The sequence below is a fragment of the Salvia hispanica genome, chromosome 1 (genome assembly GCF_029641045.1).
Source record: "Salvia hispanica isolate PSC_SH4W2 chromosome 1, Shi_PSC_v1, whole genome shotgun sequence".
Lineage (NCBI taxonomy): Eukaryota > Viridiplantae > Streptophyta > Magnoliopsida > Lamiales > Lamiaceae > Salvia > Salvia hispanica.
Window position 1 is genome coordinate 19,681,441 of NC_142692.1, and position 21,758 is coordinate 19,703,198.

Here is a 21,758-nt window from a genome sequence, read left to right on the forward strand (position 1 = left end):
TTATCAAAACCTCAACTCACTTCTACTAGCTGGTATAATGGAGCAAATGGTAGAATCCCACAGAGATGGATGTGTGCGTAATACGATTGAGATGACACATTGGAAGGTTGGTTTACTATCACGCTTTGGGTTGAGTTTTATCTAGACACAAAATTGAAAGAGGACCTACTCTATCCTGACTAGTGAGATGCTATCATAACGGAATTTGGTTGTGTTCGTGAATGGACATACTTGGATTTTACATAGTTTTAGATGGAAGTTTTGTATGAATTTGAGCATATTTCGTCTATTATTAGGCGTGTTTATATCTACTTCTCTATTATGTTGGTATGTTGACCATTTTGTTAAGAATGTGTAGAAAAAAGGTACAAAATATGTTGATATGCAGCAGTCTTGGTTTGAGACAATTTTACTGATGATTTTGAAGTCCAATTAGTCTCTAATGCATATCATTCTCTTCGACTTCGAAAGAGCTTCGCGTGGGTACCTTAAACGCCTCAATCGGAGTCCGATAGAAAAGGTTATGGCCGTTTTACGAACACTGCGCTGTCCAGAAAATCTCACACGACCGGGTGAATTATTACCATTTAAATTCACTCGGCCGGGTACGACGATTCTGCGCCAAAGAGGTCAGAAACTAGTCGAAAATATCACCTGGCCGGGTGACTTTTACCCTTTATAATACCACCCGACCGAGTACGTTGTTTTGGCATATTTTTATGCCAAAAATGCGATTTTTGATGGGGGATTAAAAGGAAAAACGCCTAGGGTTCACATCATTCGCTACAAGCCACAAAACACCCACTCTCTCTCTTTGTGAAGAACTCTTGGAAGAAGATTGAAGATTCAAGCTTCAATTCCTCCGCCAATTGCAATTCGCATCATGATTTCCATTGTGTTTCTTAGTTTCTATTTATTTTCTACCATGAACATGGGTAGCTAAACTTTTCATGTAGAATTCTTGGTGAAGATGCATTGATTCATAGTTTTAATCCAATTGACTTCGTTTTTATCTTGCTCTTGCAATTGTTTGAATTATTCTTGTGCTTTTTCCTAACAATTGTTTGATCACCAATTGGGAGTGTAGGGTTTCTTAGAGTAATCGGGAAATGAAATATTTAACCTTGAAAGAAGAATAATTCACACCTTAATTCAATAAAACTCGGGAGAGTTGAGGTTTTGAAGGTTTAGGGTGGGATCTTTAATCTAATCGAACTGTTAGGAGTTAGGTCTAAGAATTAGAAGGGGACTTCAATTATTACACCTAATCTACAGATTTCTCACCTCGGGAGGGGGTTTAATCTATATTTGTGATTGATTCAACAATTCTGGAGACTTTAAATGGTAAATCGGTTTCAATTGGGTTAGGCTATGAGTTGTGCATCGGATCCTTGAATTCTGCATATTTCTCTATCATTTTCTACAACTTGCTTCTTTGTTCTCTTGTTTAAGTGTTTATTATAATCTCTGAATTTATATGCTTTTCGTAGTTGTTAGTTCAAAACCTAAAATTCTTGATCGTCTGGATAGTAGTTGAAATTTATTCGTGGTACTTAGGTTTACACTTAATTGTCTCTGTGGGATACGATATACTCTTGCTTGTTATTTGCTACAATAACCTCATACACTTGCGGGTATTATTTGGGTAAAATAAAGTTGAGTCATGAATATAGGAACCGGACTGCTTGAGAGCATGTGGAAGGTACAAGACTATAAATGGACAAACACGAACAAAAGCGAATATCAGACCGAACTGGCCGACGGCCTACCAGATCCACAGAAAAAGTGAAAGGACAAAAGGTAAAAGGTGGCTAAAAAGCACAAAGTGGTCCAAATCAGATGGAGATGTTATCTTCCTCAACAAGTATGTGAAATGCAGAGAAATGAAAACTTCATGAACAACAACTTGAATCGATTCTTGTTAACAAATTAGATCTGAAATTAAATCCTAAACCGAAGTGATTAAATAGGCTAATCTTATATCATGCAAACTGACCAACATGCAAGGTGACGAAAACTAAACAACCACGGATTTCATGCATTTTCCTTGAGTTCAACCGATCGAAACGCTTAAAATGTTGCTTAAAGAAACCAGATTTAATCTAATCAAGGAAATCCATGCAGGTAAATTATGAAATCGATGCTAAACTACTAGATCTAACTAATCTAGGTAGAATGAAAGTATTCATAACCGAGATGCAAAAAGGAAATCAACTTTGATTCATTATCGCTAGATCCAAGCACAAATTGTTCAAAACAAAAGAAATAACTTCGATCAACAAACAAACTTCAAATAACATGAGTTTTGCTAAGACAAAAGAAATAAAGATTTTAGTGTTTTTGAACACTAAAATCACCTCCAGCGTATAACTTGGTTGCACAACCAACTATCATCATCATCATCATCATCGATCATAACATATCTAAACCATCATGTGAGACGAGAATGTGGCCACAAACTCGATCACTGGACCGGCATGACCCAAAAGATAGCTCACGATCCCCATTAGTGTAAACTAGCCCAACTAGGAGATCAAACCCTAGTTAGACCCGAATCCGTTAACCATCAAATTCTAGTAGATATTTGATACGGAATGGCGGTCTACAAACGTGGAAACCGCTGGGTGTTGTGGCCAACTAACTTGGAGGAAACAGCGATGGAGTAGGTGCGATCAAGGAGTAGCGTATATCTCTCGGCTAGTAGATAGTTTGTTAGCAGATTTATTATTTGAAATTTGAATTAAGTTTGTTGCTATATTTTCTCATTTGTAAGTCTATAAATATTGAATCTCCACAATGGTAAAGATCATCTTGGGGAATTTGGTATTAGGCGATCTAGGATCGAGGGCCTCCTTGTGAGGATTTATCTTTGTTCTCTTTCAATATTCTCAATAAAGCCGAGGGTTCCTATTTTGCATATTGGTGTGTTATCATTTACATTCTCTGTGTGCGGAAGTTTATTTCTTCCTCATCTCTTGTCGAGCACTTCTTGTGCTTTGCTCCGGACTAGGCACCTTTAGTCTATCAATATTATCCTAGTAGACAATCAGATATGCAATTCAAAACAGAAAAATACAGCATGACATAACATTTAAATCATCCTTATATCACCAAATTTATATCCTTAAAAATAAAAGAGTTTAAGTAATAAAGCTCACCTTGTTTATTTCATGTATTGGGCTCCTCAATTATTCTTCGAATATAAATTGCTTTAATCAATTGGGCTCAAAATGGCTTTCTCAATAAAAGAATTGGGCTATAGAAAAAAACGAAAAAAAGATTGTTAGGCCCAAAAGATTAGACTTGGAATCTATCAGTTATATAGATAAGCCCAAACATAAAAGAAATCCTCTTTGATTTGCACACTTGTTGAAGCAGCTCTTCCAATCGCTACTTCTTCTTCATTCCAAACCTACGCGCAGATGAAACCATTTTCCACCAATTTGTTGTTTTTTTTTCAATCAATAACTCTGTATCAGTTTTCCCTACATCTCATCGCTTTATATAACATAGGGGATTCAACCAAAATAAAACTGATACACCTTAACAAAATTACGTCTAATTCCCTTTCCAAATTACCACCTCTAATCGTATTATGTGCATGTGCATCACCATACCCTCTCAAATTCCAAAAAAGGCAATAAAAATAAAATAAAATCTCTTCAAGTCACAAACTAAATGCAATAACGCTGATATCGCTAAAATGATGCTCGACTCTTATATTAATGTTGTTTACGTTAAAATAATATTTCTAATATTCAGCCAATAACCTTATTAAAATATTATGATTTTTATGCTAAAAAAATATAATATCAATTCAACATCTTTTTAAGTAATTACGCAAATTTTTATAGTGAGTCATATTAACAATAATCATGAATAATAACATATTTAGTAAATTGAAAAATAATAGTATAGCAAGTTAACATTGTGATAATAAACCTAAAATTAAATTAAACTATGTACGCCCTCGGTCCCATAAAAATAAGTGTATATGAAAATTGAAATGACACGAGAATTAATACACAATTGGTAAGTAAAAGAGAGAAGGAGAATTAAGGGTATAGATAGCCAGTAGGATTTATATTAGTAATTTAGTATGCTATTATTATTGTTTAGTGAATTGTAATGGTTAGTTATAGTGGTATAAGTTGTAAATAAATTGATGCATATAGGTTATAAGTTGGAGAAAATTTTTTATAAATGAAATGACCATAATTTTATGACACAAATAAAAATGGAAAGTACACACGTTTTTATGAAATAGAGATATCAATTATACAAATCTTTTAGTTCTCATTTAAATTTCACCATTTAGTCTTTTGCATTTTTTCTATCTTAATCTTTAACTTTGAAAATTAAAACCGTCTACTTTTTGTCATTTTGTATGCAAATTAAAATTTTAAATATAAATGTTATCAACAACACCAACTCAAAAAATAACGATAGGCTTAGTTGTTGGCAATTGAAACTAAAAAATAACATATAACTGCCTCATATCTGTGTCAAGAGAAAACTGAAACTAGTATATAAATTCCATGGGCCACTCCTCCTATCACCAATTGGTTTTAGGATGGACCCATGGATTCTATCATGGTATCAGAGCAGGTCGCAGACTGTGAGTCATATTTAACTGACCCAGTAGTATATCTGGGCTGAAACCGAAAAAAAAATGACTGACCCAACAGTATAAATGGGCTTGAAATTTGGGCCAGTGGTCCAACCGATCGAAAATAAATTGGGCCGATTGTCCAATCGATCATAAAAAAAGTCCAACCCCTCCAAGCTTCACCTTGAAGGGTTTGAGGGAGGATGTTGGCAATTGAAACTAAAAAATAACATATAACTGTCCCACATTGGTGTCAAGAGAAAACTAAAACTAGTATATAAATCTCATGGGCTACTCCTCCTATCACCAATTGATTTTAGAATAGAACCCATGGATTTCTATCATGAGTAAACATAAATATCTTAATATAAAAATTAATTTGTTACAAATAAAGCATATTACCTTCAACTTATATGTTACCAATTCTTCCCCTAATAATTGAACACTTTCTCATTCCAGGAAACAAATGGCAAAACTCATTTCTCTTAGTACAAAACCTAATCCCCAATTGTTAATAGCTGAGTGAACTACACTGACATATTTAGCACTCTGGAAACGGTCAATTCTTGTTGAAAATAGTGTAGCCTTTACACGGACAAACTCTTGCTATTACAAAAGAACCAAAAACTAGAAGGTAAATATATCAAAGTAAATACAATAAAAGGATCAAGATGCAAACTATATTCTTCTTCAAATCGAGTCGAGGTATCCCTCTCTCCGCAAGACGAGATACGCCCCGGCTAGTGCTCACGGATTGGCGCAACGTCCCCAAAGATGAAACGACTTTCCTCCTACCGAGTTGAAGCACCTCAAACTCGTAGGCTCCTGCGAACTTGAATTGGAGGCAAGAACCGAGCTATGCAATGCTTCTATATGCGAACTATGATGTAGATAGGTAGAGAGAAGAGAGAATGATTGTTGGTGTGTTTTCCTCTCCCAAACTCCACCTATTTATAGGATAGGGGAGACCACCTCAAAGGTCTTGACATTAAGGCATACCATAAAGCATTTGGAGGTTACCAAAAGATGAAAGGCCAAAGACCTAGCCTTTTCAAATTTCCCACATGTTCCATGTTTTCCTACAATTCCCCACATTGGTTAGAGCGCCGCAAGCTCAAACCAACACCAGACACAAATGCATGTATGCAGACTCATTGCTCAGTTCTCGAGAAACGATACTGTCTTTGGAGAGGTAACTTGTGGTTTTGAACCTTCCATATCAACACTATCGGACATACCGGCAGGCTAGTGGACGCGATGCCTTGAACTATTCCTCCTTGGTGTATGCCTAGTCAATAGTATCAACACAATATTGTCTCAACTCCATCAGTTCTCATGTTTGTGTCCGTTTCGGCCGTGGAACACCTCTTTGGAATTCGTAAGTGACTCACACACACGAAGCGGCCCCACTTCTCACTTACATAGGTGATTCTTTCATGAGTATCCTGCCATACTGCATCTCCTTGAGATTTCAAGAATCATTAAAAGTCAAAAGACTTAGCCTCTTACCACCTGCAGGTTACATCACTCAATGCTTTCTAAAGAATGAGCAATGATAAAAATCTTCTGAGTGTTACAACTAGATTTGTATAGCTTTGTTTCCCATTGAACCAATCACATGTGATCTCCAATCGTATGGTTGGGTTACCACTATACTCATCTTTTAAGATGTTGTTTTCAGTCCCATTCATTTTAGCAATTTATGCATTTGATCACAGTTTAAACCTTTTGTTAATGGATCCGCTATGTTATCCACTGACTTCACATAGTCAACTGCGATAACACCACTTGTGATCAACTGCCTTACAGTATTATGTCGTCGACGAATGTGTCGAGACTTACCATTACAAAAGCCACTGTGTGCTCTACCTATAGCTGCTTTGCTATCACAGTGTATCACTACTGTGGGCACTTGCTTCTTCCAGCATGGAATACATTCTAGGAAATTTCTGAGCCACTCGGCTTCTTCCCCTGCTTTATCCAATGCGATAAACTCGGATTCCATGGTGGAGCGAGCAATACACGTCTGTTTCGTTGACTTCCACGAAACAGCACCACCCCCCACAGTGAACACATACCCACTCGTCGAAAATGAGTCTTTTGAATCAGAGATCCAATTTGCGTCACAGTACCCTTCAAGTACTTGGGGATATCTTGTGTAGTGGAGTCCAAAGTCAATTATACTTCAAGTATCTCAAAACTCTGCACAGAGCTTTCCAATGTTCCTTGCTTGGGTTGCTCGTGAATCAGCTCAACTTGTTCACCGTACAAGCAAGATCTGGTCTAGTACAGTTCGTGATAAACATCAAACTTCATATAACCTGCATACTCTTCTTGAGCAACAGGCTCACCCATATTCTTGCTTAGATGGACATTGAGCTCCAAAGGAGTCTTTGCTAGCTTACAATCAAACGAGTTGAATTTCTTAAGCATTTTCTCAACATAATGAGATTGCGTTAAGGCAATTCCCTCATTAGTCCTCAAAATTTTGATTCCGAGAATCACATCAGCTAGACCCATATCTTTCATATCGAAATTTCTTTTCAACATATTTTTTGTCTCGTTAATAATGGCACTATTGCTGCCCATTATCAACATATCATCAACATAAAGACACATAATAACAAACCCGTTATCTGTGTTCTTAATGTAAACACACTTATCACACTCGTTGATAGTGAATCCATTTGTCAACATTACATTGTCAAACTTCAAGTGTCATTGCAACGGCGCTTGCTTCAATCCATAGAGAGACTTTACCAATTTGCATACCTTGCGTTCTTGTCCGGGCACAACAAACCCTTCAGGTTGCTCCATGTATATCTCTTCTTCCAAATCACCATTCAGAAACGCAGTTTTCACATCCATTTGGTGAATCTCAAGATTGTGCAACGCAGCAATCGCAAGAAGCACCCGGATGGAAGCTATTCTCGTCACACGTGAGTAAGTATCAAAGAACTCATGTCCTTCTTTCTGCTTAAAGCCTTTGACTACTAGGCGAGCTTTGTACTTGTCTATAGTACCATCGAGTTTATATTTCTTTTTCATAATCCACTTGCATCCTAAGGCCTTGCAGCCTTCCGGCAAGTCTACTAACACCCATGTGTTATTTAGCATGATGGATTCCATTTCACTGTTGATAGCTTCTAGCCACCACACTGCGTCTGAGCCAGACAATGCTTCTAATAGTGACTTTGGTTCACCATCCAACATAAAAGTTATGAAGTCTGGACCAATAGTCTTAGCAACTCTAACTCTTTTACCACGTCTTGGTTCTACATCCTCAAGACTTGTCCTCGTCACTTTTGGAGAATTAGAACTAGTGGTTTCATCCATCATTCTTTCACTAGAACGATCATCTTGCTTCTTGCAAGGAAACACATTCTCAAAGAATACAACATTCCTTGACTCAATTATTGTTCCTTCAGCTACATCAGGTATAGCTGACTTATGAACTAAGAAGCGACATGCGCTATTGTTCAATGCATATCCAATTTAGATACAATCGACTGTTTTAGGGCCAATTGCAACTTGTTTTGAAGGCGGCACTTGTACCTTTGCTAAACACCCTCGCACTTTAAGGTGTGTATATAAAGGTTTCTTTCCCTTCCACTATTCATAAGGAGTCACATCCCTATTTTTTAGTGGAATCTTATTCAAGATGTAATTTGCGGTTAGCAAAGCTTCCCCCCACATGTTCTGGGGTATCCTGAATTAATCAACAGAGCATTCATCATCTCTTTCAGTGTTCGATTTTTGCGCTCAGCAACACCATTCGACTGAGGAGAATATGGAGCCGTGGTTTGGTGAATTATACCACTTGCATGACATAATTTTGCAAATGGCGCCACATATTCACCATCTCTATCACTTCGAACACACTTAATTCGACAATTAAGTTGATTTTCGACTTCATTTTTGAAGTCTTTAAACGCTTCAATTGCCTCATCTTTACTTCTTAATAAGTAAATGTAACAATACCTCGTGCAATCATCAATGAATGTGATGAAATACTTTTTACCACCTCTGGTTTGCACAAATTTTAAATCACATATATCTGTATGGATCAATTCTAGAGGTTTTGTGCTCCGTTCTACCTAGCAGAACGACAGCTTGGTCATTTTTGCTTCAACACAGACTTCACATTTCTTTTGTGAATTAAACTCATCAAATTTTAGTAAATCAAGATTTACTAATCTTTTTATAGCATTCAGATTTACATGTCTCAATCTTTTATGCCATAAATTAGAGCACTCAAGCAAATAAGAAGATGTGCCATCTTCCTTATTGCTTATTGCTTTTCCACGGTGAATGACCATAACATTCAGCTCAAAAAGCTCATTTACTAGGTGACCTTCACCTATGAACTTTCCATACTTGGTCAATATAACCTTTTCACACTCAAATTCTAGTGAAAATCCATGATTTACTAGAAGTGAGCCTAACACCAAATTATTTCGGATGTCTGGGACATGCAGCACATCCTTAAGGGTAAGAACCTTTCCAAATCCTAATTTTAGGAACACGTTACCCACACCAACCACCTCAGAAGAGGCTTGGTTTCCCATGCGTACTTTTCTACCTCCAACAGATTTGTAAGTAGAAAAAACACTTCTCTCGGAGCACACATGACATGTGGCACCCGTATCAACAAACCATTCATTTGGATTATTACCATGGTTCACGTCGGAGACCATTGCGACCACCTCGTGATCTTTGTTGTTTATAACAACACGTTCAAATAATTTGCACAATATTATCTCCATCAATAAGTACACAATTATCTTGAACCATATGTGCATTGGTATATTCAACACCACATGCATTATTACTACCAAGTCAAAACTGGTCTTGCTTGTCAAATGACAAACGATAAACACAATTATCAAGAGAATGGATCTCAAGAAATTAACCACTTCAGTGCGCATCGACATTGCGTCTGTTTGTTGCTTCATTCCAGCTTTGAATTTTATGTTTCCTCCAGCTTCGGTCGCATGATGATGGCAAGAGTACACTATCTCGTCTTGCGATTGTTGGAAATAGTGTAGCCTTTACACGGGCAAACTCTTGCTATTACAAAAGAACCAAAAACTAGAAGGTAAATATATCAAAGTAAATACAATAAAAGGATCAAGATGCAAACTATAGTCTTCTTCAAGTCGAGTCGAGGTATCCCTCTCTCCGCAAGATGAGATACGCCCCAGCTAGTGCTCACGGATTGGCGCAACGTCCCCAAAGATGAAACGACTTTCCTCCTACCGAGTTGAAGCACCTCAAACTCGTAGGCTCCGGCGAACTTGAATTGGAGGCGAGAACCGAGCTATGCAATGCTTCTATATGCGAATTATGATGTAGAGAGGTAGAGAGAAGAGAGAATGATTGTTGGTGTGTTCTCCTCTCCCAAACTCCACCTATTTATAGGATATGGGAGACCACCTCAAAGGTCTTGACATTAAGGCATACCATAAAGCATTTGGAGGTTACCAAAAGATGAAAGGCCAAAGGCCTAGCCTTTTCAAATTCCCACATGTTCCATGTTTTCCTACAATTCTTATGTTGAGGGCAGCTATATGAGTGAACAATGCTCATATGCTTCTCGACAAACTAGCCAACTTTAGCGACCCGCTGAGTTCGACAGGTCGCCCAAATCAGCAACTGACTGAGATGTGTGATGATTTTCCCATTTGAGCTCTCCATTTTCACCTCAATCCTCGACATCACCGGAGCTCCGTTTTACCTCCACTTTCAAGTCTTGCCACTACAACCAAATAAACCGATATGGACATTTTTAATGTAATTAAGGACGTCAATGTATTTCTAAATATACCACAAACGCTTCTAAAAGTGTCCTTGTTGTTGGTGTCCCAACTAAAATTAGAGGATGCAAACTGGAAGCATCCTAAAAAAAGCAAAAGAATTGTTGTTATTTCTTAAAAAAATTCAACGCAAGTAATTGCGTCTCAATTTTTATGTCATGTAAAAACAAGTTTTTTTAGAGTGCAATGAAATTATGACAGTTTTGTATATCCAAAAACATATAAAAGCACTCAAAACTAAGGAGTCAAAAATTGTATATTTGGTTCGCAACTAAAAACATTGCCGATTTGTTGTTACACATCCACACTATGACATATTTTCCTGGAAGCAACATTAATTTGCGTCGAAATTTCTTGCAGAGACTATTGGAATCATCTCCAATAATTACTAAATCCAGAAGGCAAGAGCTCAAGTAAAAAGAAAGTAGTGCAAATAAAGGTGCTAGAGAAGGCGAATACATGTGGCTCGAAGAAGATATTGATGCCTAGTCTTACCTATGTTTTACAAATAAAGAGAAAAAAAAGTTAGACGGAGGCTCTCCGTCGTACTCGTTGGTGAGAGGCTAGTTTGGTAATGATTTTGAGACATAATGTGTCTATGCCATGATACCCTTATGTTTTTTTTGCCATAAGTACAACTTTTACTTACCAATATTTATGTAGAGATTTTGATCGCATGCAATTATGGGTAGTTCTAGTTAGAGGATATAAAATTCTAATTTTATCAACCATGCGATTTCTCAAAATTATCTTAAAGAGTATAATCTAAGCAATCAAACAAATTTTGATTTGTTGAATCTAAAATTCTAATCTTATCAACTAAGCAATTTCTCAAAATTATCTTAGAGAGTATAATCAGCAATCAAACAATAATATAAAATTTAATTATAATTTAGTTATAGACCAAGCTCATTTTGTCAATCAACGACACTCTAATGAATTTTCAATAGTAATAGGCTTAATTTTAATTTAGTAATAGGCTTTTTAATTAATTCTAATTACTTGACTAACGAGTTGTAACCCAATAAGAATTTAATGGTTTCAGGTTAGGTTTAGGTTTAGGTTTGGGTTTGGGTTTTTCTTTGGGTTTGGGTTTATGTTTAGGGTTGGGGTGTGTTTGTCAGGTTAGAGTTTGGATTTGGGATTTTTTTCTGCTTAGGATTTGTGTTTAGGAATTAATTATATGTTGTTGACGTGTGTTTGCAGTTTTTGTTAAAAATTTCTAAATTATTTTAACAAATAAAAATATGGCCATTTGATGTTAAAAGGTTTAGGAGTTGCTTATGATAGGATATGGAAAGTTTTATTTAATTAATCATAATATAAATAAGTTTTTGACAACCCACTACGACCCATAATGTTGCGATAGTTTGTGTTAAAATGACAACCCCTCTTAAAATGACACCGTGACACCGCTTATACAGCAATATTATAAACGTTACACAGCAATATTACAAACACTACACACCAATCTATAGATTGTTGTATAGTGTGTCAGATATTGCTGGACAAGAAATATTGCTGGATAAAGACCAGCAAATTGCTGACCGTCTTTTTCCAGATTTCTTTTTTTTGCCACGTGACAGCTTATTATTCGTCCACGTGTACAAATGATTGGCTAGGAATAGTGGTATGGTGTGGTGTTATTTTAAGGGGTGGTGACACCCTAACATGCCCCTGTTACGATATAACCAACATATTGTGTTAATATATTAGCATAATTTCATATTAAATCGTTTTATAATCTAATCAGCATAATTTAAAACATAGTTTGCAAAATACATAGAACTCCGTAAGTTCAATAATAGTGGAGTCATTTTACTTTATTAGTAAAAATCAACATATTTCTTCTCATTTTCTTTAATCTCTTTTACTTTATTCTCTTTTCATCTCATCTTTTTTATTTCCTACTTTATTCTTCATTTATTTAACCTATTTAGTAGAGTCATTTTATTTTTTAATAAAAGTCAACATATTTTTCTCACTTACTTTATTCTCTCTTAATCTCTCTACCTATTTTCTTTCCTACTTTATTCTTCATTTATTTAACCCACTTAACACAATTTTTCTTAATTATCGTACCGTAAAGAAATATCTCCACTACTATACAACGGAGGAAGAACTACGTAAAACTAATTTTAGGAGCATTATTGAATCTATCAAAATAATTATTGGCCCGTAATAAAAAGAAATGAAGAAAATAGGAGGATTATTGGAAATTCACGTGAACTGGAAAGTCTTTAACGGTTTCCCGTGACCGACCGCATGTCGTGCTCACCTCAGCAAGGGACAAAAGGACTTTGCTGCAACAAACCTATCCACCAATCATTCCTCATCCTATTCATTCGTCAAATTCAATTCTTTTCTACTTCATTTAATAGATTTATTTCATTTTTCCTTTTCTTCAATCCCACAGAAGTATCAACATTCATAATAACAAATCTTTTTTCTTCTCTTTCACTTTATTATTTATGGATCCCACCATCTACTACTCCCTCCGTTTCTTCATAGTTGAGTCATTTTATCATTTCAGAAAGTTTCTTCATAGTTGAGTCGTTTTATCATTTCAGGAAGTTTCTTCATAGTTGAGTCGTTTCCTTATATGGTAATTTTTTCCTCTTTCTTACTTTACTCTCTCTTATTTTATTCTCTCTACTTTATTCTCTCTACCTTTTCCTTTCTCTTACTTTTTTATCTATTTATTTAACACACCCAACATTTATTTCTAAAACTCCGCGCCGAAAAGTTCCGCCTCAACTATGAAGAAACGAAGAGAGTATTTAATTTCAACTATTTTGTCTATTTCTCTCTACTTGACTAATTACACATTAAACCATGTGTCATCTCCAATTAGCCTATTTCTATGAAGCAGAGGATGTGTTTCACAAAATAAATGTATATTAAATGGGCATAAGCGTTGTGATTTTTAGGATGCAATTTAAGTACACAAAACAAGTAATAATTCCCTAAAAATACTACCCCTGCAAGTATATGCAATGCAGTATAAAAGGTGTCGAACCCACAGGAGGAGATGAATTGCTAAAACTAGTAAACCTAACTAAAAAGCAGTAAAATAGTTTAATTTTGGATTTTTGATCAAGAAACGAGTGAAGGACGAAACGAGAAGGAAAAATACAAGGGAAGACTACTCCTAGCTTGTTTCAGGTTGCTTGTTCACATGAATCCTAAAGTTTAATTACTTACCATTATCTATCGGGATCGTGTTGACTTTACGCTCTCACGCAGCTGATCACTGATCGTTGAATTTTACACCTAGGATAAGCTGATCACGTCTCCTAGGCTCTACTCACCAACCCCTCACTCATATAGTCGCATAGTAAGCTCGGGATTAGCTTCTAAGAACGTTCAACACACAAGATCCACCCCAAACTATCCCCTGACCAATTTTAGCCTAGGGTTTCTTATCTATATTAGCTCCCTACCCCAAGTTAAAGAGACATTGAAGTTAAGGTTATTACCGGATTAAGTTTCTTAGAAAAACCCAACACAGATTGAAAATAAAGACATAGATAAGAACCAAAACATGGAAATCAATCAAAACACAATCATGGATTCATATTTACAAGCTTCCCTAAGTAGCTAGGAGTAATCCCTAAAATCTAGTCACTCATAGTGGGCAACAATACAAGAAAACAAGTAAATGCTACTATATGGGCAAGATTATGGATAATTAGCCTCAAAATTCTTCTTCTTCCTCCCAAAAATGGACTCCAAGCCTCTTTCTCTCTCTAAAAATCGCCTCCAGCCGCCAAAAGATGCATTGGAAGTCGTGCCCTAGCTATTTAAATAGTTAGGGCTTTAAAAATAGGCCCGGTAAGAAACGCCCGATCGGGCAATCTTCACAGTGCAAAATGCCCGGTTGGGTTTTTTGTCCGACTCTCGATTAGGTCGCGCGTTTTGAACCCCCGGTCGCGCATTTTGCTCCAGTCGCGCGTGTTGCACTGCTATGCGCAGTCTTTGTAAAACAACCATATCTTCTTCATCCGAACTCCGATTGAGGCGTACGAGGTATCCACGCGAAGCTCTTTCGAAGGAAAATGCAATGGTGGACTTGTAGAAGCATTTATTTGAAATTGATCTTCAAGGGCTGATTACTGTTCAGATTCGGACAATGTTTTCTTTCTCCGCTCTCTCTTATAGTTTGGTCTTTTGTTCTACAATATATCAAAATGTTCCATCCTAAAAAAATAAGTACAATATTTAAAATAGAACGAATTTTAATGCAAAGTTAATACTCCATCTCTTTTACTTTAAGTGAACCATTTTCTTTTTTGGGATGTCTCACTCTAAGTGACACATTTCTAAAAGTAGAAACATCACTTTCCCTACTTTATTCTCTTTACTTAACTCATAAAACAACACTACATAAAATATCGTGCCAATATAGAAATGTTCCACTTAGAGTGGGACGGAGGGAGTACAATAAGAAAGAGAGAGAAAAAAAGGTGCCTAAGTATGTTATTGGAGAATAAGACCCACATCATTTTACATCATGATTGATACACTTTTCGTCACAACTATGTTGAGTTGTATTCTTTTTTAGGATGTCCCAGCTAAGTTGAGTCATTTCATTTTTTGACAAAAAACAAAATATCTAATCATTCTTACTTTATTCCATCACTTATTTTACTATCTTTATCTTTCCTTCTTTATTCATCATCTACTTTTCATCAAAATTTCTGCACCCAAAAGTTTTGACTCAACTTAGTTGGGACGAAGGGAGTATTATATACTCCATCCGTCCACAAAAAGTATAGCACATTTACCATTTTTGAACGTTCACAAAAAATAGAGCACATTCATTTATGGAAAGTTTTCAACAAATAATAACCCTATACATCATTCCACTAATACTACTTCTCACTTATTTTTTCTCCTTCTCTCTTACTTTAATACTCCCTCCGTCCACAAAAAATATAGCACATTTACCATTTTTGAACGTCCACAAAAAATAGAGCACATTCATTTATGGAAAGTTTTCAACAAATAATAACCCTATACATCATTCCACTAATACTACTTCTCACTTATTTTTTCTCCTTCTCTCTTACTTTTTTCCCTTCTCTCTTACTTTACCAATTCTACATTAAAACTCGTGTCATACACCAATTGCTCTATTTTTTGTGGACGGAGGAAGTATATTATAGACTAAAATCCAAAATTGACATTAAATATATGACCGTTTATAATTTTGGTCCAGAATATTATAATCTCTCTGTCCTTTAAAAATACACAAACTTGTAAATGACACAAAATTTAATATACAATTAGTAAAGTAAGGGAGAGATGAGAAAAAGTAAGAGAGAGAAGAAAAAAGGAGTGAAAATTATAATGTTAATGGATTATGGGGTTCACATTATTAGTGGTTTGTAATTGGCTAAAACCTTTTTATATTTAGACTTGGTCTAATTTTAGAGAACTGCTTAAAATAGTAAAATTAGTCTATTTTTTTAAGATGGAAATGAGGAGGAATATTTTGTATCTTTGTATCTCGAATTTATGAAATCAGTCCACTTTTTTGCTTTTTTTGACAAAGTCGTAAAAGACTAACGGTCAATCCGAATTTAGGTCATATTTTATCGTATCAATATAATAATTTGTGATTAATTAGTTATAATTTTTAAGTGAAGATTGATGAAATGGAGCAAATGTGTAGGATCACAATGTAGCAATCAGAAAATTAAATCTTTATTTGGATTATTATTTAAATAATCAGTGTGCGTGTAAGGATGTCCAAAAATTTGAAGTACTTCTTGCTTCATAGAATGATGAGTTACATGAGTAACATGTTATATATTTTGAATTGCCAGATTTGTAATCCAAATGTTTCAAATTGCATTTCATAACATTACTTCAACAAGAAACACTATAATTAAAAAAAAAAAAAAAAAACAACCCGCATATATTACAATTCTCACTAGTTTCTCTATTGCTCTACTTACGTCTATCGTTGATGATAAAATTAAACCAAGACTCTCACTTTTAGATCTAGATAATGACGTTGATCAAGTCACGACGTCGCCTTCCTTGATCGATTCGCATAGCTTTAAGAAACATCCTTCTTTTCTCTCAAAAACGAAATATAAGTTCCCCTTATAGGTTTCTCATAACTTGTGATGAATCGGAGTGAAGCCACCTTGGTATAATGACAATAGTCGTATATGAATCGGAGGTCACGTGTGCAATCGCGAAAGCCGCTGCTATAATGGGACCTCTCCATATCTATGAAATGAAATGAGAGAACTAGAGTTTCTGGGTTGAATGAGAAAGAAGAGAAAGGAATATGGTTTAAGAGCATCCACAATAGTGGACCAGCCGGCGCCCTAGCCACCGGCGTACGGCTAAGGCTCTCAGATAGTCCGCTCTTGCGGTAGGCTAGCCGAGAGGACGAAAAAACAACGCCCTAGAGCTAGGGCGTGGACGAGCACAGCTAGCCGATTGCAAGTCCACTATTGCACAACGAGCGATCGGCTAGCCGATTGCAAGTCCACTATTGCACAACGAGCGATCGGCTAGCCGGTTTTTATTTTTTATTTTTTATTTTGTTTTTTTTTATGAAATACCTTATTCTCATTGGCTAGGTTGTTCTAGGTTGTTGTTGGGATATCCCACTTTAAATGACACATTTCTTAAAAAAAATCATTATTTCTGCTTTTTTTAACTCTCATACTTATTCTTTGCCCATTTAAATCACAAAATAACAATACTTAAAATCTCGTGTCGAATAAGAAATATTCCGCTTAGAGTGGGACGGAGGTAGTAATACTCCATTTGTTCCTTGTTAATAGATGCACATCTTTTCGGCACGGAGTTAAAGAATAGTGTGTTAAGTGGATAGCGAATAAAGTAAGAGAAAATAAAGTAAGAGAGATGAAGAGAGAATAAAGTAAGAGACATGATTAATTTTTGTCAAAAATAAAAATGACTCAATTAACTTAAAACTTTTCAAAATAGTAAAATGATCCTATTAATATGAAACTGGAATAATAAAGAGTAAAGGCCAAATATAGTCCCTAACATATGGCCGTTTTATCAATTTGGTCCTTAACATTATCATTTTGATTATTTGGTCCCTCACAAATAAACTCGGACCCGAATCGGTCTTCACTTAACAGATGCATCAAAAAATAGACGGTGATTGCAATTTGACTATATTAAATTATTAATGGTAATTAATTATACTTAATTATAATTCTTAATTCCTATTAAATTATAAATTATTCATTTTCATTTTGTAACTGATACTATCTTTTTTCCAATTTTGCTAATAGGAAAAGAATTATAATTATGTATAATTAATTACCATTAGTAATTTAACATAGTCAAATTGCGGTCATCGTCTATTTTTTGACGGTTCTGTTAAGTGAGGACCGATTCGGATCCGAGTTTATTTGTGAGGGACCAAATAATCAAAAAGATAATGTTAAGGACTAAATTGATAAAACGGTCATATGTTAGGGACCATATTTGGCCTTTACTCAGTAATAAATTATAATCATACTTTGAAATTTTATATTTTTGAAGGACACATACGTAAAGTTGTATGTAATATGTATGTGTGAGTATGAAAAAAAAGACTAAAGTTTTTTTCCTAAATAAGTGACTGTTGTACAGTTTAACAGTTTAAACGACCAAGGCATTTTTATAATTTGTAACACACTGTTAACTAAATATTTAAACACTATAGTAAAGTATATTTTGATCCTTAAAAGTTTGTGACTCATTTATTATTTTGGTTCATAATATTATGTTTGCTAGTTTTGGTACCTAAATATTACTTTTTCAATACCTTAAAAATATGAACTACTCCCTCCGTCTGCGAATAGGAGTCTCATTCCATTCCGGCATGGGTTTTAATAAATGTTAAGAAAAGTTGGTGGAAGAAAGTTAGTGGAATATAGGTCTCACTTGTATACATTAGTTTTAAATGATATGTGAGTAGAATAAGTTGGTGGAATGTGAGACCTCTTTACCATTTATAGTAATTATGAACCGAGACTCTTATTCGCGGACGGACCAAAATAGAAAAACGGGACTCATATTTTCGCACGGAGGGAGTATTTCTTTTCTATTTCATCCTTTAAATTATGAACTTTATAATTTAGGAATTTTTTTTCTCTCTACTGAGGTGGACCCATTTTTCACTAACAATATTTCAATCACTTTTTTCTCTTTACTGAGGTATCCTTTAGTAGTTTATATTTTTAAGCGACGAATGGAGTATGAATTGTTCATTTTTGCCACAAATTGACGTAGCAAACGGTGCTAGGGTTTATAAGTAATTTGAATTATGATGATTCTAACCCAGATTTCGATCGATATCAACAGCGAAAGACGGTGAAACATTAGGGGTTTTAAAGCTCACCATTCGATCATCAAAATTCTTTCGATGCACAGACATAAACTCGCAAGCCGACGATGAATTTTAGAGGCGAACCTGGCGCCTGAATTCCTCCATGAGATAATGTTTCTTCTTGAAATTTATTACTCCCTCTGTCCACTAAAAATAATCTCATCGGTGGATGTCACATGTTTTTCTGGATACTGGTGAAGTAAGAGAGAGAAAAATATAAGTGGTTAAATAGGAGAGAAAGATAAAAAGTGAGTAATAAATTGAGAGTAACTTTATCATTTTATTATGAGATCACTTGAGAGGACGGGTAAAAATGGAAATATGATTTTTTTTTGGACGGAGATATTAATTATACACTGAAAATTTCAAAAAATTGATTAAAATTATATGATTAAGCACTATTATTAATTTTTTGTCATACAAGAAAATAAAAAATAATTGAAATTTGCAATGACAATAGATGTGGTCACTGCATCCATCTTGGTCGACTTGATGTGGTAGATCAATTGTCGTCATCCATTCACCCATTGGAGATCGTTGTCAAAGCCAATTTTTAAAGAAGGCATGCATGAATCTAGACGTTAGCTTTGCCTCCAAAATTCACCACAGGCATGCGATTTAATGGTTGGGCATCAGAAGAATTTTGAAGTTTGGATGATAAGCTTAAATACCCTTACTTACAATGTCCAAATTGCTGAATTTGGTTATAATCATATTGATACATATCGTGAATGAAAACATAGCATCATCTAAAACCAGAAAACATAACGTTTTGGACCAAAATCATAAAATGCTCATATGTTTAACACCAAAATAAATTTTAGTTTAGTTTTTTAAATACTTAATTAATACTCTCTCCATCCCAACTAACTTTTAGACATTTCTTTTGGCTACGCAATTTAAGAAATTGGGTTAAGTATATTAAACAAAGTTAAAATAAAAAAAAGAGAGTATAAAGTAGGAGATACAGTAAAGTATGAGAGATGATAAAGAAAAGTGATTATATGTTTTGGTTTTTGCCGAAAAAACAAAATGACTCAACTTAGTTGGGATATCTCAAAAAGAAATATGACTCAACTTATATGAGTACAGAGGGAGTAGTATTTACATTATTTAAATGAACCAAATCATAATGTTTAAATCTTAAAATATCAAACATAATTTCATAACCAAAATCATGATATGGTTATATCTTAAGCACTGCAAATGAACTTTATTATTACTACTATTATTTAGGGGTTAATTGATATAGTTAGATAATATCATAATGATATAGTTATTTCTATTCCTATTTGAGTAAAGGCTAAAACCGGTCCTGGATATATGCTCATTTTATGATTTTGGTCCTAAACATTATCTTTTGAATTTTTTGATCTCAAACATTTCAACTCGAATCACAATCGGTCCAAAGTTAACTTTTCCGTCAAATTTTAACGGTCAACGTTTTTAATCCCAATTTTGACCAAATTAAGCTGTTAAATATGATTACTAACTCCCTAATTATATCATTAATTATTGTAAGAAGTTATCATTCAAAATACAAAACAAATAATATTAAAAAAGAAAATGAGAAATTCAAAACAATAACATCAATCATCCACTAAAATATTGAAAAAAATCCCAATAATATTGCTAATTTCCATTTTATAATCATATAATAATCAGTTTTAATCACCACACTTAGAACTAGGTCAATTACTTCACTCACATATTACCAAAATTATTATTTTTAAACCTCTTGACATTGATTAAACCCTAGGATCATTGATGTTGAAAACAATAGATGCCTTCTGCCAATAGTGGAGATGAGATATGAAAGTTAATGTCGTTATTGAGGGAAATATCATTTTAGAATCTCAAAAGAAAACCCAACTTTTCAATTCTAGCCCCTTAGCATTGCATAGGGGTTAAGGTCAAATCTATTTTTTTGATATATGAATAAAAAATAAATTTACTCCAATCATTTATATGAAACTCAAATTTGATAACATTTTTTATTTTAAATTATAGGGAGTAACATTTTAACTGAAACAAAACTCAATATTTACCAAATTATTATCATTAATATATTCATTAACGAAATACATAATGAACATAATGATTTTTGAATGGAATTTCTGAACCACTCATGATCCTGCTTGCCTAACAAACATGTGTGTGATCGTATCATATATGTACCCTTTACATAATTAACCTACTTTCACGCAATAGAGCATATAATTAAAGAATATCAAGTTGGGTTAATTTAATACCCTCGATTTGGGTTACAAAAATAGATATAAAATTGTAAAACATGGTCCACGCGATAGGTAAAATATAAAAAAGGGGACAATCTAATTAATGCAGTATAAATTTGTCTTGTATCTCAATTTTCTTATATCAAACAAAACATCCTGCAAATCGGGTTCCACAGTGGATTCAGATTTCAGGGCCCTTCAACCACTTATATATAGTTTATTATTTTGGTCCTTATTAATTATCTCATTTTATCTCAGAACCATTATTACTTCGGTCTCCATTAATTATCTCATTTTAATATTAACCACATATATGTATAGATTATTACTCCGGTCCTCATTACTTATTCCATTTTATCATTTTCGTTCGGTGTATATTAAATGTGTTATTCTGCTTTTTCTATTTTGTGGCAAGATCTCATATTTCACTAATTCATTTAATTCATAATTCAGTCCACTAATTTTTTCTCCCATTATTTTAATAAAGTCAAACAATTTTTTAAAATCTGCACCTGTCAATTATCGCACGCTTAATGAGGACCGGACGAAGCAATTTGGAAGGTTCTAATAATTCACTTGGTTAATTAAGATATAATCATGGTAGACACATAAAATGAAATACTATTTATATTTTAAATTGAAAAATCAACAAGAACTAAAGTAATCTTTTTTTTCCGTATTGATATTTCAGCAGTGTAAGATTTGTCTTGGGTGATATTTAC